The 26,765-nt window shown below is 36.6% G+C and overlaps 1 protein-coding gene and 1 pseudogene across 8 annotated transcripts in view; both read right to left on the reverse strand.

Moving 5' to 3' along the window:
- Positions 1–26,765, reverse strand: part of ZMYM4 (zinc finger MYM-type containing 4) — a 163,910-nt gene that overhangs the window by 88,668 nt on the left and 48,477 nt on the right. The gene's annotated exons all lie outside the window — the stretch shown is intronic.
- On the reverse strand, positions 19,990–20,148 carry LOC138987364 (U2 spliceosomal RNA; annotated as a pseudogene).

The following is a 26,765-nucleotide window of genomic DNA, read 5'->3' on the forward strand; positions in this document are numbered from 1 at the left end:
GGAAAACTCAGCAGTGGCCACAGGACTGGAAAAGGTCAGTTTTCATTCCAATCCCAAAGAAAGCTCAAACTACTGCACAATTGCACTCATCTCACAAGCTAGTAAAGTAATGTTCAAAATTCTCCAAGCCAGGCTCCAGCAATATGTGAACCGTGAACTTCCAGATGCTCAAGCTGGTTTTAGAAAAGGCAGAGGAACCAGAGATCAAATTGCCAACATCCTCTGGATTATCGAAAAGGCAAGAGAGTTCCAAAAAAACGTCTATTTCTGCTTTATTGACTATGCCAAAGCCTTTGACTGTGTGGATCACAATAAACTGTGGAAAATTCTGAAAGAGATGGGAATACCAGACCACCTGACCTGCCTCTTGAAAAATTTGTATCCAGGTCAGGAAGCAACAGTTAGAACTGGACATGGAACAACAGACTGGTTCCAAATAGGAAAAGGAGTACGTCAAGGCTGTATATTGTCACCCTCCTTACTTAACGTATATGTGGAGTACATCATGAGAAGTGCTGGGCTGGAAGAAGCACAAGCTGGAATCAAGATCACCGGGAGAAGTATCAATAACCTCAGAAATGCAGATGACACCACCCTTATGGCAGAAAGTGAAGAGGAACTAAAAAGCCTCTTGATGAAAGTGAACGAGGAGAGTGAGAAAGTTGGCTTAAAGCTCAACATTCAGAAAACGAAGATCATGGCATCTGGTCCCATCACTTCATGGGAAATAGATGGGGAAACAGTGGAAACAGTGTCAGACTTTATTTTGGGGGGCTCCAAAACCACTGCAGATGGTGATTGCAGCCATGAAATTTAAAGACGCTTACTCCTTGGAAGAAAAGTTATGACCAACCTAGACAGCATATTGAAAAGCAGAGACATTACTTTGCCAACAAAGGTCCGTCTAGTCAAGGCTATGGTTTTTCCAGTGGTCATGTATGGATGTGAGATTTGGACTGTGAAGAAAGCTGAGCGCCGAAGGATTGATGCTTTTGAATTGTGGTGTTGGAGAAGACTCTTGCGAGTTCCTTGGACTGCAAGGAGATCCAACCAGTCCATCCTAAAGGAGACTAGTTGTGGGTGTTCATTGGAGGGACTGATGCTGAGGCTGAAACTCCAGTACTTTGGCCAGCTCATGCAAAGAGCTGACTCATTGGAAAGACCCTGATGCTGGGAGGGATTGGGGGCAGGAGGAGAAGGGGATGACAGAGGATGAGATGGCTGGATGGCATCATCGACTCGATGCACAGGTGTTTGGGTGAACTCCGGGAGTTGGTGATGGACAGGGAGGCCTGGTGTGCTGCGATTCATGGGGTCGCAGAGTTGGACACGACTGAGCGACTGAACTGAACTGAACTGAACTAAAGAGCAATGCTTCTCAACGGTTACTGGATATCAGACTCTCTAGGTGAGCTTGGAAACGGATTCCTAAATTAATTTCTCAAGATCCTGACTCAGCAAGTCAAGGGTGGCAGTCAAAATCTGATTTCTAACACAGCTCTAGGTGATGCTAATACCCTACCACATTTGAGGTAATAGGCTCTAGTTTTTATGAACCAGGCATAATTAACATCAGAAAATAAAACACTATACCCGGAGGCTGAAAGCAATCTTCATCAAGTCCAATCTGTTATCAGATGGTTGAATTTCTTTCACAAAATCCTAAATGGTCAACCATCCCTCTGAATGTTAAACCAACAAAGATGAACCACTGAATGATCTACCACCATACAACAGATGAACCATTTATGAACTATTTATGATAGTTCAAAAATAATCCATGTTAAGTACTAATGAAAATGAATTAGTTTTCTCAGGGAGTCATGACTCGAGATTACTGCTCTCCTTTCTTATTTTTATTTAAATATGTATCGTTACTGTGGAATTATTAAAGAATGCCATTGATGATTCTATACATTCAATGAAGAGAGATGAGACTCCCAAGTGAGATTCACAGAACTTTTCATTAATTTGCTTTTATTTGTTCCCACACTGGGGAAAAACGGGAATATCCAGAACAATTTGACTTTATAACTTGCTAAAAGGTGAATGACAAATGTGAACACTTCTAACACCTCTGACAGAAATTGGTTAGATTTTGTCAATTTCAATAGTCCAGATGTATACTATTTTTAGAGCTAAAAAAAGATTTAACACACATTATAAAACAAGTAACTATTTGTTCTTTACTGTGAGAACAACTAAAGCAAATACAACAGACTAGTTTTTTTGAATGGTTATTGATATTTACAGTGCTCTGAAAGCAATGATCAAGAAGATTAGAGATGTCTATAAATAGAAATATTCAGCATGTACCTAAAAACTGTCCAGGGTCTGTTAAAACTGAAGCATATCACTACAACAGAATATCATACATTTTAATCGAGTATAATATTTATATATTTTAATAACATTTTAGAGAGTATATTACTTCTATAAGGAGAAAACAATGAAATTTTAACAAAACAATAAAAGCAAAAATAATTCATACTAATAGCTGCAGAAGCACAATTCTACAGAGGTATGAGGAGCCAGTTCCAACTGTGTCCCAATCTACAGTTCTACAATTTCCCTGTTATTCGTTCTAATTCTAAATTTCTGTGATACCATTGTTATATATAAAATACAATGTTTTAATTTTCATCTTCTCTCCCTTCTTGCCACACCAAATTTAGCTGAATATCCTTTTCTGCACAGATAAACAAGGATCTGTTCCAGTCCTGAACCTTACTTTTTATCCCATCCTATTTAACTGGGAAAAAATGCAATGGTAAAATAGCCATTTTTAAGAGCTTTAAAGCCCTAGAACTAGAGTAACTTTCATTTTTCTGTCTTCAAAGGCATTAGTAAACTTATAACCATTTCATGCTGTTACTCTCTTGAACTCATTAAACTCAGAAACATCAATTCTACTATCTCATATTACCTGCAACAATGTCAACAGAGATTTAAACAGAGAAACAAAAAATCCCACTTGAACAACTTTATCTACAGTAGGGGCTGGTAAACTCTTGATCAAAGGATGGCCCCTGAGCCAGAAATAGTTACATTTTTGAGACAGTAAAAGAAAGAAGTAAAGGAGAGGGGAGGGAAGAGGAGGAAGAGAAGAATACATGGGAGACCCTATTTTTGACTACATCCTACAGAGCTTAAATGTTTCCCATTCAGCCCTTTATGAAAAAGGTTTCCTGACCCCTATCTATAGGAATATTGCTGAGTGTAGTTCACACAATATAATTTGCATCATGCTAGGAAAACATACAGCACTAAATAGGCTTAGAAAAGCCCTCAGGGCAATTATCTACAGAACTATCTCTTGAGTTACAGCCAAAATGATTCAGAACAAAGCAACTGCAAATTAGGCACTAGGTATAATATACTATCATAAAACTACTTGCATCTCTAGGAGAGTTCTGGTACCCAAATAACCCTTTTGCTGTGAATAAAAAATTTGACGAAATACATAAAACAAATACACCCAAAGTATGGACAACAATAAACACAAGACTGTGATCTCCAACAAAATAAACTACTGAGGTGAGTAGCCTCCACCTTCTGCCTGGGGACATTTAGCAGGGTCCAGTATACAGAGGGAAAACTCAAGCAGAGCACACCAGGCTCAGTACACTGGGGAGACAAGAGACTGAGAAAACTGAAGCAGATGGTATTTGGAGGACACGCCACCAAAAAGAAGAGACAAATATACACTGAAAGAGCCCTAGAAATTCTTTGGCTGAACAGAAAGCCACACATAAGAAGGTGGGGAAGGTTACGGTTCTGTGAGAGAATGCAACACATAAGAACTCTATACATTCTGCGCAATTTTGCTGTGAACCTAAAAATATGCTCTAAAAATTAAAGCCTATCTTTAAAAAAACAAAGAAACTGCCGGGAGCCGGCGAGAGACATTCCGCTCGTGACAAAGGTCATGAGGAAGGAGGCTCGGCATACGCAAAGGCAAAGGCGGGATTGAGCCTCAGGAGTCTCCCCAGATATTCTCAAGCATCTTCCCCCAAAAAACCAGAGTCTGCCTACTTTATTGCTTTGTGCTCTCACCTCTGACTTTACTGGGGGCTGTCCCCCACCACCATCTCGCTCTCTCTGTCAAAGAGTTAACTTACAGCTCCAATTAATAAAGTTCCTGGGCAATTAGGAGTGTTTAAATCCAAACCCCTCAGATGGCTCTCTAACTCGCCTGACAAGTTTACTCGGACTCCTACAGCTATGCATACGATTGTTTACAGTCTCCCAGCCTCGAGAGGCACGGGAAGCTTAAGATATTCAAATAGCTTAGAGCCTCTCAGAGAGTTAGAAACTGTCAGAATAAAACTAGTAAAAGATTTCATTGATGAGCCAATGCTTGTTGCCAAGTTTCCACATCCCCTGAATTGTATCCTTGAATGTGTATTAATTAATACAGTTGGTATATAGAAAAAATAAGTAGTGGCCTTGGTGTTAGTAACTTTAGACCCTTAAGGTAATAAATTCTTTCCTTTGTTGTAAACCCATTACACATCCGCCCTATAGGAATGCAATGTTATCTTTGGAAGATGGCGCCAAACCTTAAAATAATTACTCTTAGAGAAAATAAGTCTTTGTTGATAAGTCCTTGTCAAGAGTCATAAAATGTTAATAGGCCTTCTGGCCAGAAGATGATGTAAATCACCTAAACCATTTGTATACGATAAATGTGCAGGAAAGAAACCCTGGTTTTTGATAAGGATCAAAAACTGCTGACTTTGCATCCCCTATTATCCTCTATGTGTAACTTAGGGTATATAAGCCCCTGTTGAAAATAAAGCTACAGGCCTTGCTCACCAACGCTTGGTCTCCCCATGTCATTCTTCCCTTTAACTTCCAGCGGAGTCTCCATCTGGAGCGTGGAACCCACCATGCTTACTTATTATGCCTGGGCTTCTAAGACCCACTCGAGAAGGTGTCTAGGGTGGGGCACCTTCCGCTATTCAAGAGGGCGCCTGCGGCCTACGTAACTGGTGCAAACTTCTTGTCTTGAAGTTTTATTGGTCTCCCGCGTAAACCAAGCTACTCAGCCTCTTTTCTCCACTGAATTTTCCTACTGAGCTATCCTCATTCTATTACTCTTTATATCTTTGATAAATATGTAAATAGTCGCCGACTCCGTCTCCCCTTCGAATACCCTGGATCAGTCGGGGCTGGACCCCGGCAAGAAACCTCATCAAACAACTAGGAGAATCAATGGAGACCTCAAAAAGTCACACGTTAAAAGTAGGACTGGGGTTAGTGTTAGTCGCTCAGTCGTGCCCGACTCTTTGCGACCCCATGGACTGTAGCCCACCAGGCTCCTCTGTCCATGAGATTTCCCAGGCAAGGATACTGGAGTGGGTTGCCATTTCCTTCTCCAGGGGATCTTGCCAACCCAGGGATCGAACCCAGGTCTCCTGCACTGCAGGCAGATTCTTTACCAAGTGAGCTACAAAAGCCAACCCTAGAGCTGTCCTAACAAGCTTTAAAAGCAAATCTCAAAAACAAAACAAAACAAAAAAAAAAATCAAGCTGAATCAAAGCAAACTGAATGTCAGAATAAAACTCAATGCTCCTTAAAGGAAATATAATATAAAATATAATCTAACACTTAATGTAACATTAACAATATACCACATCCAATCAAAAACTGTAACACATTTGAAAAAGACATGAGAGTCATAACCAGAAGAAAACTCAGCCAACAGAAATGGAGCCAGAAAGAATATAAATGATGGGATTAGATTAGCAGAAAATACTTCAAAAGTTATTTTTTAAAAAAGTAGAAAGATTTAATGCAAAGCATGATCTTAATGAGAATAAAAGTAGAAACTATATTTTTAAAAAGAAACTTCTAAAACTGAAAAATATATCTGAAATGAAAATTTAACTGAATGAGTTAACTGTACATTAGACTATACAGATGAAAACAGTAAACAGGAGGAGACAGAAAAAAAAAAACTATATTATTATTATTACATATGAAAGAATGTGTTATCAGCAGACTTATATGACAAGAAATGTTGAAGAAAGTTCTGCCTAAAGAAAGACACCGGATGGAAACCTAGACCTAGACAAGGAATACTGGAAACAAACACAATTAAAAGCAAAAATAGGGACTTCATTGGTGATCTAGTAGTTAAGACTCCCTGCTCTCAAATGCAGGGGGCCCAGGTTCAATCTCTGGTCAGAAAACTATATTCTTCATGAAGTAACTAAAGATCCCCCGTGCCATAGTGCAGCAAAGAAGATCCCATGTAGCCAAATAAAATAAATAAATAAATAAAATTTAAGGGGAAAAAGTAGATAACTTTATTGCAATATCTGAATAGTTTTAACACTTCTCTGCCATTAATTGAATAGCAGTAAATCAACAAAAATATAAAAGACCCAAAAAAATGCTGTCAACCAACTAAACCTAACTGATATTTATAAAATGTTAACCCATAAATGGCAAACACATACTCTTTTCCAATATACATGGGACAATCACCAATATAGATCACGTGATAAGTGATGGAAATATTGTATGGAAGAATTATCAAAGAATGGAACTCATACAGAATAATTACTTTGACCAAAATGCACTCAGTAACAAAAGCACATGTGAAAAAACCCCAAATATTTAGAAATAAAAACTTCATTTTAAAAAAGTGACTGGTCAAAAAAGAAATCACAAGGAAAATTAGAAAATATTATAAACTGAGTAGGGGCTCCCCAGGTGGGCAAGAACCCAGTGGTAAAGAACCCACCTGCCAGTGCAGGAGATACAAGCGACACAGATTCGATCCCTGGGTATGGAAGATCTCCTGGAGAAGGGCATGGCAACCCATGCCTGTATTCTTGCCTGGAGAATGCCAATGGACAGAGGAGCCAGGGTGGGTACAGTCCATAGGGTCGCAAAGAGTCAGAAACGATTGAAGCAACTTAACATGCATGCATGCACATGAACTTAATAAAGTTCATGAACACACAACAGAGCTTGAGAAGGGCAATAAAAGAAGTCCTTAGAGGGGGAACTTACAGATTTATACATTTAAAACCTATGACTTAAACTTCCACCTTTATAAGCAAGAAAAAAAATCAAATTAAGCACAAGTATTGATTGGACTTGCCAAAAAGTTCATTTGGTTGGCCAAAAAGTTTATTTGGTTAGTGAATACACTGTTCAATAAAGTTCTTGGTAAAAGTGAAAATATCAATGTCTTTTAATTTTACTTAAAAGCTAATGAACATTTGGCCAACTCAACAGAAGAAGTAATGAAGATAAAAAGAAAAATCTATATAACAGACAATAAACAGTAAAGAAAAACCAAAAGCAAGATCTTCAAAAAGAACAAAAATGATAAGCTTCTAGACAAACTAACCATAAACAGAGAGAAATAATAAAGGCAAACAAATATATGAAAAAGATGTTCAACATCACTAAGTATTTGGGAAACGTAATCAAAACTGAAATCAGGTATCAACTCACATTCAGTAGGCTAACTACTATCAAAAAAGCAAAAATAACCACAGAGGTGAAGATGTGGAGAAACTGGAACCCTTGCACATTGTTGGTGTGAATGGAAAGTGGTACAGCTGCTACATAAAACAGTACGGCAGTTTCTCAAGAGTTGAAAATGGAATTACCACATCATCTCAAAAGAATAAAAAGCATGGTCTGTAAGAGATATTTATATCGGTACACCATGTTCACTGCAGCATTATTTACAATGGCTTAAGAAAGAAAAAGTGAAAGTGAAGTCGCTCAGTCGTGTCCGACTCTTTGCAACCCCATGGACACTAGGCTCCTCCGTCCATGGGATTTTCTAGGCAAGAGTACTGGAGTGGGTTGCCATTTCCTTCTCCTGGGAACTTCCTGACCCAGGGATTGAACCCAGGTCTCCCACACTGTAGACAGATGCTTTAATGTCTGAGCCACCAGGGAAGTCAGCATTATTTACAATGGCTTAAAGATGGAAGTAATTCAAGTATCTGTCCACTGCTGACTGAACTGATAAAATGTGGTATATCCATATGATGAAATACTGTCGCTGTTGTTGCTTTCAGTCTCTAAGTTCTGTCTGACTCTTCTGCAACACCATGTACTGTAGCCCGCCAGGCTCCTCTGTTCATGGAATTTCCCAGTCAAGAATACCAGAGTGGGTTGCCACTTCCTTCTCCAGCGGATCTTTGGAGCCCAAGGGTCAAAATCATGTCTCTTGCGTTGGCAGGAGATTCTTTACAGCTGAGCCACCAGGGAAGCCCATGGTGGAATAGTACTCAGTCTTAAAAAGGAAGGAAATTCTGACATCTGCTTCAACACAGATGAACCTTGAGGACATCATTTTAAATGAAATAAACCAGTCCCATAAAGACAAATACTGTATAATTCCACTTCTATGAGGTACCCAGAAGAGTAAAATTCATAGAGACAGACAGTAAAGAGGTAGATAACACCGCTGAAAGGATACATAGGGAGTGTAATAGACACAGACTTTCAGTCTTGCAAGATGAAAAGTTAATAGATTGGCTGCACAGCAATCTAAATGTAATTAACAGTACTGAACTGAACATTTAAAAATGATAAAAATGGTAAATTTTAATTTATGTGTATTTTTACACTTAAAATATTTTAATAAAAAATACATAGAGGAGGAAAGGATAGAAAGAGAAGACACAAATTACCAATCCTCAGGAGTAAAAGAGACAGCAATAAAGGTTTCATTAGAGTAAAAATAAGTTAATATTAAAAACAACCTTATATCTCCCAATTGTGTGTGTGTCTGTGTTTTTTACCACAGTACACAGCTTGCAGGACATTAGCTCCCCAAGCAGGGATCAAATCCAGGTTCCCTGTAGTGGAAGCTCAGAGTCCTAATAACCATTGGACCACCAGGGAATTCCCTATGAACAATTATGTAGAAAAAAATTTTAAAACTATGAACATAAACTAAAACTATTATTCACAGTATATGACAATCATTTAAGAATTATTAATAATTCTATGGAAATGAAATTAACAACTTAAGATCTATACTATTCAGTACAGTAAGTCACCAGTTACACGCTTAAATAAAATTAGAACTTCAGTTCTGCACTTAATCACATTTCAAGTACTCTACTGCCACAGACAGTTGCTACTATACTTTAATGGTGTAGTACAACGTAGATATTTCAATAGTCAGAGAAAGTTCTACCAGACTGTGTTGACTTATGAGAAAATGCCTTGAAAAGTATAAATTACACAGAAGAAATAGAAAATATGAACAACATCAAGACTAGATGACATCACTAGCAAATTAAATACTTAAGGAAGAAGTAATACCCACCTTACATGGATTCTTTCAGCAAATATAAGAGAAAGGAACACTTTCTAACTAATATTATGAGGCCATTATCATCCTGGAACCAAAGCCAGAGAAAGATGTGACCAAAAAAAAAAAACTACATACCAATATCCTTCATAAATATAGGTGCTAAAAAATCAGAATACTTAAAATATTAGCAAATTGGATTTTAAAAGATATAAAACAAAGAATAGATCATGACAAAGTACGATTTATATCACAAATGCAAGGTGGGTTTAAGATTCAAAAATCAATTCACTACATGAACACAATAAAGAAAAACACATGATCATTTCAGCATATGAAAAGAAACCATTTGACAAAATAGTCATTCATGAAAAAAATCTTCTCGCAAATACAAAGAGAAGGTCCTCAACCAGAGAAAAGGCATCTACAAAGATAATAAACATCAACTGGAAAATGAAAAAAAAAAATTTTTTTAATCATTATAATAGAATAAAAAATAGGAATATTAAATTTCAAATTAGTAAGGAAAGAATGGACTGTTATTAACTGACTTGGAAGAGAAAAATTGGATAGTATGGGGAAAACTGTCCCTTAATTTATCCAAATACACACAAAACTGAAGCAAAATATTTAAAAGACCAAAAGAAAAACAGGAATGCTAATTTCTTAAATATATGCAAAATCTATAGGCTAAAACTATAAAAGGTTATTTAGAAATTAAATAATTTATTATTTACAGATTTAAAGAAGAACTAAATAAACTCAGAAATATGCAATGCTCATGGATATATTTAAGATGTCAATTCTCCTCCAAATTAATCCACAAATTTAATGCAACTCTAATCAAATAGCCAATGGTTTATCTATATACCTTTACATGTTGATTATAAAATGTCTGTGTAAATACAAAGGAGTTAAATACACAAAGCAAATTTTAAGAAGAAATGAATGGCTTACACTAACTTGTTTTATAAGTCTGTAATTATTTTGAAGTAAAAAGTTGAAAATGATTTCATGATATAGTACATCTTATATGTAAATTATACATCAGCAAATATAATTTTTTAAATTTCATTTACAATAGCACAAGAAATTTTAAATGTACAGGGATAACAAAATATGCATAAGACTCATACTTAAAAATTACAAAACCCTGCTAAAAGGAAAGATGATCTACATAAATTTTTTAAAAGATACAAAACATTCATTAACAGGAAAACTCTTTTAGATGTCAATTCTCCCCAAACTCATCTATAGATGAGAATCCCAATCAAAATCCCAGGAAGCTTTTTTATAGAAAAATAACAAGGTGTTTCTAAGAAACTGCAAGAAAATGCAAAAGATCTGGAATACAAAAAACAACTTTTGAAAAAAATGGCTTAGACTATGTGATCTCATATAAAACTTAAAAGTAATTAATACAATGTGGTACTGACATAAGGAACGACATATAGATCCTGGGAACAGTATGAGCCCAAAATAAAACCAAACATACAGAACATTTAATCTTCAAAAAAGTATCAAAATAAATCAATCAGAAAAAAGATTATTTTCTTGGGCTCCAAAATCACTGCAGATGGTGACTGCAGCCATGAAGTGAAAAAACACTTGTTCTTTGGAAGAAAAGCTATGACCAACCTAGACAGCATATTAAAAAGCAGAGACATTACTTTGCCAACAAAGGTCCATACAGTCAAAGCTATAATTTTTCCAGTAATCATGTATGGATGTATGAGCTGGACCATAAAGAAAGCTGAGTGCTGAAGAATTGATACTTTTCAAACTGTGATGTTGGAAAAGAGTCCCTTAGACAGCAAGGAGATCAAACCAGTCCATCCTAAAGGAAATCAACCCTGAATAGTCATTGAAAGGACTGATGCTAAAGCGCCAATACTTTAGCCACCTTATGCAATGAGCAATGAGCAATGAGCAATGAGCAAGGGTCTTACAGGGGGCAAGATGGCTGGATGGTATCACCAACTCAATGGACATGAGTTTGAGCAAGCTCCGGGAGATGGTGAAGGAGAGAGAAGCCTGGCGAGCTGAAGTCCATGGGGTCAGAAAGTCGAACACAACTGAGTGGCTAAACAACAAAAAATCGAATTTCATGGAACTTAATCAAAATTAAAACTTGTGCTTTTCAAAAGACACCAAATATAATGAAAACATCAGCCACAGAATACCTGAATAGATGGAGACAGATATATCCACATCTATTCCTATCTCAGTTCAGTCGCTCAGTCGTGTCTGACTCTTTGTGACCCCATGAATCACAGCACACCAGGCCTCCTTGTCCATTACCATCTCCCGGAGTTCACTCAAACTCACGTCCATCGAATCGGTGATGCCATCCAGCCACCTCATCCTCTGTCATCCCCTTCTCCTCCTGCCCCCAATTCCTCCCAGCATCAGAGTCTTTTCCAATGAGTCAACTCTTCGCATGAGCTAGCCAAAGTACTGGAGTTTCAGCTTTAGCATCACTCCTTCCAAAGAACACCCAGGGCTCATCTCCTTTAGAATGGACTGGTTGGATCTCCTTGCAGTCCAAGGGCCTCTCAAGAGTCTTCTCCAACACCACAGTTCAAAAGCATCAATTCTTCGGCGCTCAGCTTTCTTCACATTCCAAGTTTCACATCCATACATGACCACTGGAAAAACCATAGCCTTGACTAGACGGACCTTTGTTGGCAAAGTAATGTCTCTGCTTTTCAATATGCTATCTAGGTTGGTCATAACTTTTCTTCCAAGGAGTAAGCATCTTTTAATTTCATGGCTGCAATCACCATCTGCAGTGATTTTGGAGCCCCCCAAATAAAGTCTGACACTGTTTCCACTGTTTCCCCATCTATTTCCCATGAAGTGATGGGACCATGAAGATGCCATGATCTTCGTTTTCTGAATGTTGAGCTTTAAGTCAACTTTCTCACTCTCCTCGTTCACTTTCACCAAGAGGCTTTTTAGTTCCTCTTCACTTTCTGCCATAAGGGTGGTGTCATCTGCATATCTGAGGTTATTGATATTTCTCCCAGCAATCTTAATTCCAGCTTGTGCTTCTTCCAGCCCAGCGTTTCTCATGATGTACTCTGCATAGAAGTTAAATGAGCAGGGTGACAATATACAGCCTTGACGTACTCCTTTTCCTATTTGGAACCAGTCTGTTGTTCCATGTCCAGTTCTAACTGTTGCTTCCTGACCTGCATATATGTTTCTCAAGAGGCATGTCAGGTGGTCTGGTATTCCCATCTCTTTCAGAATTTTCCACAGTTTATTGTGATCCACACAGTCAAAGGCTTTGGCATAGTCAATAAAGCAGAAATAGATGTTTTTCTGGAACTCTCTTGCTTTTTCCATGATCCAGCAGATGTTGGCAATTTGACCTCTGGTTCCTCTGCCTTTTCTAAAACCACCTTGAACATCTGGAAGTTCACGGTTCATGTATTGCTGAAGCCTGGCCTGGAGAATTTTGGGCATTACTTTACTAGCTTGTGAGATGAGTGCAATTGTGCAGTAGTTTGAGCATTCTTTGGCATTGCCTTTCTTTGGGATTGGAATGAAAACTGACCTTTTCCAGTCCTGTGGCCACTGCTGAGTTTTCCAGATTTGCTGGCATATTGAGTGCAGCACTTTCACAGCATCATCTTTCAGGATTTGAAATAGCTCAACTAGAATTCCGTCACCTCCACTAGCTTTGTTCGTAGTGATGCTTTCTAAGGCCCGCTTGACTTCACATTCCAGGATATCTGGCCCTAGGTGAGTGATCACACCATCATGATTATCTAGGCCGTGAAGATCTTTTTTGTACAGTTCTTCTGTGTATTTTTGCCACCTCTTCTTAATCTCTTCTGCTTCTGTTAGGTCCATACCATTTCTGTCCTTTATTGAGCCCATCTTTGCATGAAATGTTCCTTTAGTATCTCTAATTTTCTTGAAGAGATCTCTAGTCTTTCCCATTCTGTTGTTTTCTTCTATTTCTTTGTATTGATCCCTGAGGAAGGCTTCTTATCTCTTCTTGCTATTCTTCGGAACTCTGCATTCAGATGCTTATATCTTTCCTTTTCTTCTTTGCTTTTCACTTCTCTTCTTTTCACAGCTATTTGTAAGGCCTCCCCAGATAGCCATTTTGCTTTTTTGCATTTCTTTACCATGGGGATGATCTTGATCCTTGTCTCCTATACAATGTCATGAACCTCTGTCCATAGTTCATCAGGCACTCTATCTATCAGATCTAGGCCCTTAAATCTATTTCTCACTTCCACTGTATAATCATAAGGGATTTGATTTAGGTCATACCTGAATGGTCTAGTGGTTTTCCCTACTTTCTTCAATGTAAGTCTGAATTTGGCAATAAGGAGTTCATGATCTGAGACACAGTCAGCCCCCTGTTTTTGCTGACTGTATAGAGCTTCTCCATCTTTGGCCGCAAAGAATATAATCAATCTGATTTCGGTGTTGACCATCTGGGGATGTCCATGTGTAGAGTCTTCTCTTGTGTTACTGGAAGAGGGTGTTTGCTATGACCAGTGTGTTCTCTTGGCAAAACTCTATCAGCCTTTGCCCTGCTTCATTCTGTACTCTAAGGCCAAAGTTGCCTGTTACTCCAGGTGTTTCTTGACTTCCTACTTTTGCATTCCAGTCCCCTATAATGAAAAGGACATCTTTTTTGGGTGTTAGTTCTAAAAGGTCTTGTAGGTCTTCATAGAACCGTTCAACTTCAGCTTCTTCAGCGTTACTGGTTGGGGCATAGACTTGGCTTACTGTGATATTGAATGGTTTGCCTTGGAAACGAACAGAGATCATCATTCTGTCGTTTTTGAGACTGCATCCAAGTACTGCATTTCGGACTCTTTTGTTGACCATGATGGCTACTCCATTTCTTCTGAGGGATTCCTGCCCGCAGTAGTAGATATAATGGTCATCTGAGTTAAATTCACCCATTCCAGTCCATTTTAGTCCGCTGATTCCTAGAATGTCAATGTTCACTCTTGCCATCTCCTGTTTGCGCACTTCCAATTTGCCTTGATTCATGGACCTAACATTCCAGGTTCCTATGCAATATTGCTCTTTACAGCATCGGACCTTGTTTCTATCACCAGTCACATCCACAACTGGGTATTGTTTTTGCTTTGGCTCCATCCCTTCATTCTTTCTGGAGTTATTTCTCCACTGATCTCCAGTAGCATATTGGGCACCTACCAACCTGGGGAGTTCCTCTTTCAGTATCCTATCATTTTGCCTTTTCATACTGTTCATGGGGTTCTCAAGGCAAGAATACTGAAGTGGTTTGCCATTCCCTTCTCCAGTGGACCACATTCTGTCAGACCTCTCCACCATGACCTGCCCGTTGGGTTGCCCCACAGGGCATGGCTTAGTTAGGGCAGGGCACGTCCAAGGAGCGGTGGCTGCGCGGGTGCAGGAGGGCCTAGAGGAGCTACTCCACGTTCAAGGTCAGGAGGGGTAGCAGTGAGGAGATACCCCTCATCCAAGGTAAGGAGCAGCGGCTGCACTTTGCTGGAGCAGCCGTGAAGAGATACCCCACGTCCAAGGTCAAAGAAACCCAAATAAGATGGTAGGTGTTGCAAGAGGACATCAGAAGGCAGACACACTGAAACCATAATCACAGAAAACTAGTCAATCTAATCACACGGACCACAGCTTTGTCTAACTCAATGAAACTATTTCTATCTAATCATCTATAAAATAAAAGATTCATATCCAGAATATGTAAAAAACCCTTATAATAATATAATAGAAAAAACAAACCAACAATTCAAAAAATGGGCAAAGACTCGGGACACTTTACAAAGGAAACATTTTAAGAAAGGCTAATACACACACTGAAAAAATGTTTGAAATCATTAGTCTGCAGGGAAATGTAAATTAAAACCATAAACAGTTGCCACTATCCATCCTTCAGTTCAGTTGTTCAATCGTGTCCAACTCTTTGCGACCCCATGAGTGCAGCATGCCAGGCTTCCCTGTCCATCACCGACTCCAGGAGCCTGCTCAAACTCGAGCTCGGGATGCCATCCAACCATCTCATCCTCTGTTGTCCCCTTCTCCTCCCGCCTTCAATCTTTCCCAGCATCAGGGTCTTTTTCAGTCAGTCAGTTCTTCACATCAGGTGGCCAAAGTAGTGGAGCTTCAACTTCTATATCAGTCCTTCCAATGAATATTTAGGACACATTTCCTTTAGGACTGACTCATTTGATTTCCTTGCAGTCCAATGGACTCTCAACAATCTCTTCCAACACTACAGTTCAAAAGTATCAATTCTTCAGCACTCAGCTTTCTTTATAGTCCAACTCTCACATCCATACACGACTACTGGAAAAACCACAGATTTTGACTAGACAGACCTTTGTCAGCAAAGTATCCATCCTTTCCCTTACTTTTTAGAAAGAGTTTATTGATGGGAACCAGCTTTTTTATGTCTTTTTGAACTTGTTATACAATATTTTTTATGTGGAAAATATTTTTTATGTGGTTAATATTTTGGTTTTTGGGCCCCTAGGCATGTGGGATCCTAGCACCCTGAGCAGCGATTGAACCTGCACTACCTGCATTGAAAGGCAGAGTTTTAATCACTGGACTGCCAGGGAAGTCCCTCCTTCCCACTTTTAAAATAATTATAACCTAAAAGGAAAAGACCAGTTAAGTGAAATGAACAAACTACTTGAAAACATAACAAACCTGACACAAGAGTAAATATATAAATAATCCTGTATTTATTGAAAATTTTGAATTCATAACTTAAAACCTCACAGCACAGAGTAGGAAATGGCAACCCACTCCAGTATTCTTGCCTGGAAAATTCGACGGACAGGTGAGCCTGGTGGGCTACAGTCCATGAGGTCACAAAGGTCAGACACAACTGAGTGACTTTCACTTTCAAAAGAAAGAATGAGAAAGAAAAAAAAATCACTAACTAACAGTCACATATTTGGTTCTGAAGGACAACTGTTATTTGATACTGTTTTGATTTCTGGAGATCAGATTTTTTAGTACTCATGCATAGGTTTTCTTCTTTCCTTTAGTATTAAAGGACAAAGTTGAAAGAGTATTCTATATACCTAGGAAAATTAAAGTGCATACCAAATGCATATTCAATCTCATAAGGACTGATTTATTAGTTCTTGCACACCCTTGTGAAAAGTGCATGATGCGCCAGGTCCCTTGGAGGCACATTCATTCTCACAGAAAAGAGTAGCACTTCAGGGTCAGGAACTGAGGTTTCATGGCGAGAAGTTCTACAACAGACATCAAAAATATTTTGGAAAACAATTATGCTCAAAATTTTAAAATAAATGGGAAATGTATGCCTTTAAAACCAAAAACAAAAAACCTCATACCAAGAAATCTGTAAGCCAAGGTGGTTTTCCTATGAATTCTATAAAACATTTAATGAAGATATAACTCTAGCTGTACACAAAGTCTGTCAGAAAAAATCCTTAATGAAATATTAGCAAATTGAGTTCAGTAATATATAAATATTCTTCGGCCATTCCTTGTAAAATGGGGAGTTTTTAATGTAATAAAGCCTTAGCAAATGTGACTGAAACCAACAATAATTATCCCTAAGTGATAAAATATGAGAACTATTACACTTAACAAAAATAAGATATTTAAGAATAAATGATAGAAGAAAAACACAATACAGTTACTTGAAAGCAACTCTAAAAATTAAGTAAATGGCATAAATCAAAATCTGTATTAAAATCTAGTTTGTTTCTGAACAGAAAAATATAGTAAAATACTGATTCTCCAAAAAAATAACATATAAATGTATGTATTTTCAATCAGAATTCCAAAAGACTATTTTCAGATATTCAATAAATCATATTAAAATTTAGTGGGTGAAGAGCCTAAAGAAAAGCTTTAACAGATTAAAACTAAGACACTGGCTTGACAGAGCAGAGCAACGCCAATACCTCAAATCCAAAAAGTATACAGTATTAACATATTTTTATAATAATACATACTATTAATGAAATCACTGAAGATAATATAGCAATAAATATATGTTTATGATAAATATTACTATGTAAATGTTAACAGAATGTAAAAGAAATTCAGAAAAAGATTCCCACATATATATGACTTAAATACACCTCAGTAGTGCCAATTGAGTTCACTGATGAATATCAACTATTTAGATGAAAAGATAAGTTATTTAATATATGTTACCACAAGTAATTACTCATCTGAAAAAACTGTACCCCAATCTTATCCTGCATACAAAAATAAATATCAAATTAAGTAAGATTTAAATGCTAAAATATAAAATAAAAAGCTTACAAGATAATCTTTATAGATTATAAAATTTTATTGAAAGGCAATAAAGAATTAAATAAATAAAAAGACACACAAAGTTCACAGTCAGTCAATATCATAAACATGCCAATTGTCTGTTGATCGACAGACTCAAAAAACAGTCCATCAAAATTCTGCTCTTACAATTTTGTTTTGTTAGCTACTTGGTAAAGTATTTCTAAAATTAACAGTAACAAGAATAGGTGATACATTCCTGAAGAAAAATTTTCAAGGATATGTGAACTATCAGGTTATCAAACAAGACTTATTGCAAAGCTAAATTAATTAAAAGAACATGGCACAGAAATAAACAAAAATTCCACTGGACAATGTGGGGGAAAGCCCATAGGTATACACTACAGAATAGCTTTTCAAGTAACTGTGTGAAGAAAACAGTATTTGATGATTGGTAATGAGATAATTTGTTAGTATTATGGCAAGAAATAAATTAATTCCCTAACCCAAACCATAAAACAGTTGAAACACTTAACTCTATAAGAATTCAAAGAGCTATGTGTTAAAGGTAAAACCAATGAACATTTTAGGAAACAACATGAAATATCCTTCTGATGTCAGCCTAGAAAAGGTTTATCTAAATAAAATTTTTAAAAAATCAAATCATAAAAGACTCTAATATTTATTATCATTCAAATATATTAAAATTAATTTCAGCTTATGTAAAGACTTATTAGGTCAAGTCATGAGTTAGGAAAATTCATTTTTAATATTTATAACTGACATGTTTCTTCTTTAGGATACTTAGAGAACTCCTACAATGCAGTTAAGAAAAGGTCAGCAGTGCAACAGCAAATGGGCAACAAATTTTGCAGTAGAGGAACCAGAAAGAGCCAAAAACAAGAAAAAATATTCAACTAAATTATTAATCAGTTAAATATAAATATTTTAAAAATGAATTCCATGTTATACCTGCTATGCTATGCTATGCTATGCTAAGTCACTTCAGTCATGTCCGACTCTGTGCGACCCCATAGACGGCAGCCCACCAGGCTCCCCCGTCCCTGGGATTCTCCAGGCAAGAACACTGGAGTGGGCTGCCATTTCCTTCTACTATAATTACAAAATATTTAAGTCTAGTAATAAGTGTTGCCCAGATGCATAGTGACCAAAACTCTAAATAATGGTAGAAATATAAACAAATGAAAACAGTAAATTTTGCAGTTCTAGTAAGTTGAGAATGTACACATCCAATGCCTGAGCAATCACCTTCCATATGCACTCTAGAGGAGGGGTATGTAAATTATGTCTGAATGCTAAATCCAAAAGCCACCTGTGTCCTATCTACATAACCCATGAGCTAAGAATGATTTTCACATTTTTAAACAGTTAAAAAACAAAAAAGACACATGAAAATAATGTTAAATTCAAAATTCAGTGCCAATAAAGTTTCACTGGAAACAAACACTAATCTCTTCATGTATTGTCTATGGTTGCTTTCATGCCGAAAAGACAGAGGTGAATATGCTGCAACAGAGATGGCAAAATATCTAAAATATTAACTATCTGGTCTTTTAGAGAAACAGTTAGTCAATTCCTATCCTAAACCAAAAGATTCTAAGTTTGTTTTTTGACAGAGACTCACCATAATAGATTTTACATGAATTCCACACATGATACTTTCTTAAATGAATCAAAAGACATACAAGGATGTTCATAGAGGAAAGACTGGCAATGGAAAAACTAGAAATATCAAGCAGTCTATAAATAGTAAAGCAGATTTTGAAATTGTGATATATTTTAAACAGAAGACCTAAAAGTATAAAACTCCTAAAAGAAAACACAGGGAAAAACTTTCATTACATTGGAAGAGGCAATACATTTTTGTATATGACACCAAAAGCACAGGCAGCAAAAGCAAAAATAAACAAATGGGACAAACAATTTTTAAAACTTCTGCACATCCAAAGAAACTATCAACAGAGTAAAAGGGCATCACATGGAATGGAATAAAGTATTTGCAAATCATACATCTGATAAGGAATAATACCCAGAATACATAAAGAACTCATAAATCAACAGTAAGAATAAAAAATCAAAAATGATCATAGGACTTGAAAAACACATTTCTGCCAGAACACAAATGGCCAACAAGCATATCAAAAGGTGGTATTTGCAGCATTACTCACATAGACCAAGAGGCAGAAGCAACCCAAATGCCCATCAATAAAACAGATAAACAAAATGTGGTATTAGCCATACAACAGAGTATTACTCATTCTTAAAAAAGAAGAAAACCAAAAAAAAAAAAAAGAAGAAGAAAACCCTAATACATGTTACAACACGTAAAAACCTTAAGACGGGAGGGTATTTTTGTTCCATGGGTATAGAAATTTCAGTTTTGCAAGACAAAATAGTTTCAGAGATTTGTTGCACAAAAATGTGAATGTACTTAATATTACGAAACTGTACACTTAAAAATGATTAAGATGGTAAATTCTGCATTATGTGTTTTTTACCACAATTAAACTGATAAGAACAGATACTACACTTGATCTTAGCCAAAAGGCCGAGAAGCGATTTTTACCACAATTAAAAATGAATAAACAGAAATTTATTAGGGTGGGCGTTAATAATGAATTACACATCAGTGATGAATGAATGAGAGCTAAACAATGAATACAGACAAATACCAAGTATAATGAAAAAACAAAGTGGTAACATATAGAATGATTCAAAAATAATACAAAATTCATAAATAAGCAAAACCAAACAATATACTGATCAATAATGAAAATGTGGTTAAAAACTATAAAGACAGGCAAAGAAAAATGGCAATAAATACATATTTATCAATAACAATTATAAATGTCAATGGAGTAAAAGCTGCAATCACAAGACACATGATAGCTGATTGGATAACAAGAATGTACAATCATATTGCCTATAAGAGACCCACTTTAGGGCAAAAGACATGAACAGACTGAAAGTGAGGGAATGGAAACTGCATTTCATGTAAATGGAAATGACAACAAAGTGATAGCAACATTAAAAAAAAAGATTTTAAAACAAACATCGTAAAGGCAGACAAAGAAGGACACTATATAATAACAAAAGGATCATTAATACAGAGCACCTAAACACATAAAACAGTGTACAAACAGACATAAAAAAGAAACTGAGGGGAACATAACAACAGTAGGGGATTTCAAAACCCCACTGACATCAATGGACAGACTGTCCAAACTGAAAACCAATAAGGCAACAGAAACTCTAAACGATAAAATTCAACACCCATTCATTAAAAACTTACCAAAACAAGTACAAAGGGAACGTATTTCAACATAATAAAAGCTATTTATGACAAACCCACAGTCAATGTAACACCCCACAGTGAAAGCCTAAAAGCCTTCCTGCTAAATTCTCCAACAGTACAAGCATGTCCACCCTCATCACTTCTCTTCAACACAGTACTGGAAATCTTAGCCACAGCAAAGACAAGAACAAGAAGACATATCCAAATTGGAAGGGAAGAAGTAAAACTGTCACTGTATGCAGATGATACAATATTCATACAAAAAACCCTAAAGACTCCACACAAAACAATTAGAATAAATGAATTCAGCAAGATAATAGGACACAGTTCAATATATAGAAATCTGTTGCATTTCTTTACACTAACAATGAAGTCACAAACAGAAAGTTTAAAAATAATCTCATTTAAAATTGTTTAAACCAAAAAAAAAAAGGAATAAACCTAACCAAGCAGGTAAACGACATATGCTGAAAACTATAAAATATTGACATCAGATTTGAAGAATTAATATTGCTAAAATGGCCACACTATACACCACAATCTATTGATTTAATGCAATCCCTATCAAATTATCCATGACATTTTCCACAAACGATCCTAAAAGAAAAAATGATCCTAAAATTTACACAGAATCACAAAGACCGACAATTGCCAAAGCAGTTCAGAGGAAGAAGAACAAAGGTAGAGGAACAACATCCCAGACTTCAGACAATACTGCAAACCTACAGCAATCAAAACATGAAGGTTTTGGCACAAAAACAGATATATGGATCAACAGAACAAAACAGAGAGGCCAGAAATACGACCACATTCCTACAGTCAATTAATCCTCAACAAAGGGGCAATACACAATGGAGAAAAGACAGTCTTTCTAGTAAGTGGTGTTCGGCAAGTTGGACAGTGTCATATAAACCACTAAAGTTAGACCACTCCCGAACACCAGACATCAAAATGGATGCAAAATGACTTAAAAACTTAAAGATAACACATGAAACGTTAAATTCCTAGAGGAGAACATAAGCAAACCATTCTCAGACATAAAATTTTCTTAGATCAGTCTCTCAAGGTAAAAGAAGTAAAAGCAAGAATAAATGGAACCTAACCAAACTTAAAAAGCTTTTGCACAGCAAAGGAAAACCATTAAAAAAAAAAAAAAAAAGACAACCTACCTACAGAATGGAAGAAAATATTTGCTAACAATGTGACTGGCAAAGGCTTAATTTCCAAAATAAGCAAACACATCACACAACTCAGTATCAAAAAAACAATTCACTCCAAAAAATGGGCATAAGACCTAAACAGACATTTCTCTAAAGACATACAGATGGCCAACAGGCACATGAAAAGATGCTCTGCATAGCTAATTACTAGAAAAATGCAAATCAAAACTACAATGACCTCACACTGGTCAGAATGGCCATCGTCAACAAGTTCACAAATAATAAATGCTGGAGAGAGTGTACAGGAAAAGGAAGCCTCCTACACTGTTAGTGGGAATGTAAACTGAGACAGTCACCACAGAAAACAATCTGAAGTTTTCTTAAAAAACTAAAAAGTTACTATATGATCCAGCAATTCCATTCCTGGACACATATCCAGGAAAGAGGAAACAAATTTGAAAAGATACATGCACACCAATGTTCACAGCAGCATTATTTACAACAGCTAAGACATAGAAGCAAATTAAATGTCCATCAACAGATGAAAGGATAAATGTGATACACAACACACTTCCAGATTCTCCCTACTGAGTTTCCAAATCTTCCTAGCCAAGAACCAAGATATTGCAGAACAAAAACAAGACATCTCACGTGTATCGTTTCGGAATATCTGAGCCACAGATCGACAAGCATAATAAAACTGTCGTTTTAAACCACTATGGTGATCTGTTAAGCAGCACATTATCAGTAATAAGAATGCAAATTCAAACTATGCTTTATCTTAAATAATTTAGACAGCAGGCTCTAGAAAACTATTAACTGATTTAAGAAATGACACTAGTGTTAACAAAGTCAAATTTCTAAAATATGCATGTTAGGTACTTAAAATTCTTTCACAAAATAACTGTGAGAAAAGGAGTATTTTCTAAATTAATATTACTTAACATGAAGTTTTGGAGAAGGCAATGGCACCCCACTCCAGTACTCTTGCCTGGAAAATCCCAAGGACGGAGGAGCCTGGTGGGCTGCCATCTACGGGGTTGCACAGAGTCGGACACAACTGAAGTGACTTAGCAGCAGCAGCAGCAACATGAAGTTTAAAGATGTATATATTTAAATTAACAATAGTTGAATTAACATGGATCGACACCTGATTTTCATCTATATGTCTAAGACAACATGCACTGTAGAAATTAAAAACTTAAGTGTTGTGATCTTTTCATTGGAAAATGGATGAGAACCCTGTATTTGAATCATCTTATATTTAAAAATTTGTCTTATACTTTCAACTCTACCAATCTTTTATACTAGTTATCAACATAAACTAAAATTCATATGCAACTCATGTCTTCCTTTCAGTCTCTAAGTTTTCCTGTCACCACTCAGTTTTAAAGATAACAATCTTAAAATAAAAGTGTAACTTGTTTTCAAATACATATTCCTTTTAGCAACATAGAAATAAAGAAAAAATTAGTTTAAAAACTTAATACAATGCTTAATTCAAAAAAAACTATGTTTTTATTTAATAAACTAGAAAATTATTAAGAATGGTGAGGTGTTTTAAGTTAAAGTCATCTCAGTTTTATTCCCATGTTTTTATCTTTAAAGACAACTCTAGGTTTTGATTTCAACATTTTCATAAAGAAGATATTCCTTCAAATGCTGGAAGGACAAAAACAATACTCAGCAATAGGCCATATAAACAGAAATTTTTAAGTAGCTCTGAGGTTAAAAAAAAAACAATACTGCTCAACTTATTAGTTCTTTTAAAAATTGAACTGCACTGATAAGACAGATGTTTTATAATTCAAACACAAACTGATGTTGACACTCTGTGTGCTCAGTTGCTTCAGCTGTGCCTGACTCTCTGCAACTCTATGGGCTGCAGCCTGTCAGGATCCTTTGTTCATGGCAATTCTCCATGCAATAACACTGGAGTGGGTCGCCACACCCTACTCCAGGGGAATCTTCCGAACCCAGGGATTGAACCCACGTCTCGAACCCACGTCTCCTGTGTCTCCTGAATTTCAAGCGGATTCTTTACTGCTGATAGACGGTACCAAAAACTCGTCATGGTTAACACTCATTAAAATATCTCTAAATTACTTTACAAAATATTCTTTTATTTCTACCGAATAACAATTACTATTCAAGACCTGTGATTCCAGTGAACCAGGGGGCAGTTCAGAAATAGGTGACAAGAGATTTAAGAGGAGCTTAGAGGAGCTTGGGAGTTAAGATAAACCTGCATTCAAATCCTGGTTGTACCACTTTAAATGATGTCTCTAAGCCTTAGTTTCCTCCTTAGTAACACAGAAACAGCTGTAATATCTTCATCCAGAGGGTTGTTATGGCAGAGATTACACACCTGGTAACAATTCCCTTTCTCTTCATTAAGAGATCCTTAATTTTACTGCTGGACCAACAGGCACAGCTAAAGGACAATCCTAGTTTTCTTCAAAATCAGGATGGCTAATGAAATGGAAACCAATATATATATGTAGAGTTTCTAGGAAAGTTCTTTAAGAGGCTGATTCCATTGAGAAGTATGCCTTTTTGCCTTCCTCCCTAACCCATCACAAGCTGAAGACACAGCAGGAATCTCAGAACATCAGAGAATGGAAGCCAAACACTAAGGAAGTGATAAAGAAAACCAGAATACCCTGTATTCCTGATAACCAGAGCATTTTTTCATCTAGGCTTTTTTCACATAGAAAATAAGTTTTTCCCAGGTTCGATACACGATACTGGATGCTTGGGGCTAGAGCACTGGGACGACCCAGAGGGATGGTATGGGGAGGGAGGAGGGAGGAGGGTTCAGGATGGGGAACACATGTATACCGGTGGCGGATTCATTTTGATATTTGGCAAAACTAATACAATTATGTAAAGTTTAAAAATAAAATAAAATTTAAAAAATAAATAAATAAATAAGTTTTTCTATTGTGTTTCTGTTATATCAACACATGGTTGAATCTAATCTACCAGTTATATAATGATCAAGATTTTAAAAAAGTAATACACGTAAAGTTTTTCACAAATAAACTAGTATACTGCAAGTGATCAAAACAATAAGAATAGTTTTTTAATCCAAAGACTGCACACGAAAATTCAACAATGCTCTTATTTTTCCCTTGAAGTTGTCGAGTTTGTTACATTCAATGAACTTTTTCTATTAGTAAGAAAATTAACCACTGGTAAATGACCAAGTGGTTATCTTTGTTATTATCATTTACTCGCCAAGTCGTGCCTGACTCTTTTGCAACCCCATGGACTGTAGCCCACAAGGTTCCTTTGTCCATAGGATTTCCTAGGCAAGAATATCGGAGTGGGTGGCCACTTCCTTCTCCAGGAGATCCTCCCAATCCAGGGACTGAAACTGCACTGGCAGGTGGATTCTTCCCTGGTGGTTACCTTAGAGCCATTCAGTCAATGGAAGTCCTTGATTTAAAGAAGCAGTTATCTAAAAGCATTTTTTAAAAAATCTCTCAACAACCAGGTCCTACTGTATAAACACAGGGAACTATACTCAATATCCTATAAATGGAAATGAATATTAAAAAAATGTATAACACAATCACTTTGCTGTATAGCAGAAATTGACATTGTAAATAAACTATATGTCAATAAAAATTATTTTTGAACTTCTTTCAAACTGCACATAAATAATGTGAAGCAATAGTTAAAGGAACATCAGTTATACATCAGTCATTTCCACTACCAACATGTTACCTTAAAAAATCGACAGTACAATTCTCCAGACAAATGACAAACTAGAAGGTGGACAACTCTACTTTCTCTTCTGATTTGCATAAAATATTAAAGATTTTTTTTTTCTTTTAAATCTCTTTCATTGAAAACACTATATATTTGAAACGCCAATTTAACTATTTTCATGTTTAAACCAAATTTCCCGAAGGCCTCACTGACAGGGTTACAGTAGCAGACACTGTAGTTTGCTAAAAGGTTGCACCCTAGAAGGGCTGAACTTGATTTATAAAACAAATACTTGAAGTTCCCATCCTAGTGGTCTTGGGCAATGAACACACAGTTAGGTCTGGTATTACACAAGACATTTTCAGGCACCTGCCTGAGATACAGTGAATCTCCTTTTTTTCTGGACATCAAGACAAAATGGTAGGCCTCAAATGGCCATCTTTGGAATCAGAAACTTCCAGAATACCATCTATATAGTGGTCTGCCCTTCTCTCTATATGTAGAGGTCTATGTTCCTGAGCTCCCTTATGGAGGCAGAGCAGCCTCCTCTTCCAAGCTAGTTACTTCTCTGCCTTCAACAGCCCCTTAATTATAAACTACCAGAAAGAGGGAGATAAACGGTAATCTTTACCACACCATTTGCATTCAACATTTGGTTTAAAATCCCCTGCATGCAAACCCCTAGCCTAAAAATGCTTGCAGGGCTGGAGCAAAAAAGAGTACCTGCACCAGAAATACAAATTCCAAACGTTGTGTGTCAAGAGCCACATGGAGCAGCATGCTTAGTACTTCACTGCCTTAAGATTTCTGCTTTAAAACTGTTGGTACTGCAACATCTTTCACAAAAGAAGTATCCAATCAAAAGCATCATTAGAAAGCTATTTGATTAATTACTATTACTATTAATTACTATTTCTGGCATACAGACTTGAGCAAAGGCATATCCAGAAGCAGGAAATCAAAAATTACTTGCTGAACGTGAAGCAATGGCTGAGGAATACCTTC

This window comes from Bos mutus, chromosome 3, assembly GCF_027580195.1.
Source record: "Bos mutus isolate GX-2022 chromosome 3, NWIPB_WYAK_1.1, whole genome shotgun sequence".
In the NCBI taxonomy this organism is placed as follows: Eukaryota; Metazoa; Chordata; class Mammalia; order Artiodactyla; family Bovidae; genus Bos; species Bos mutus.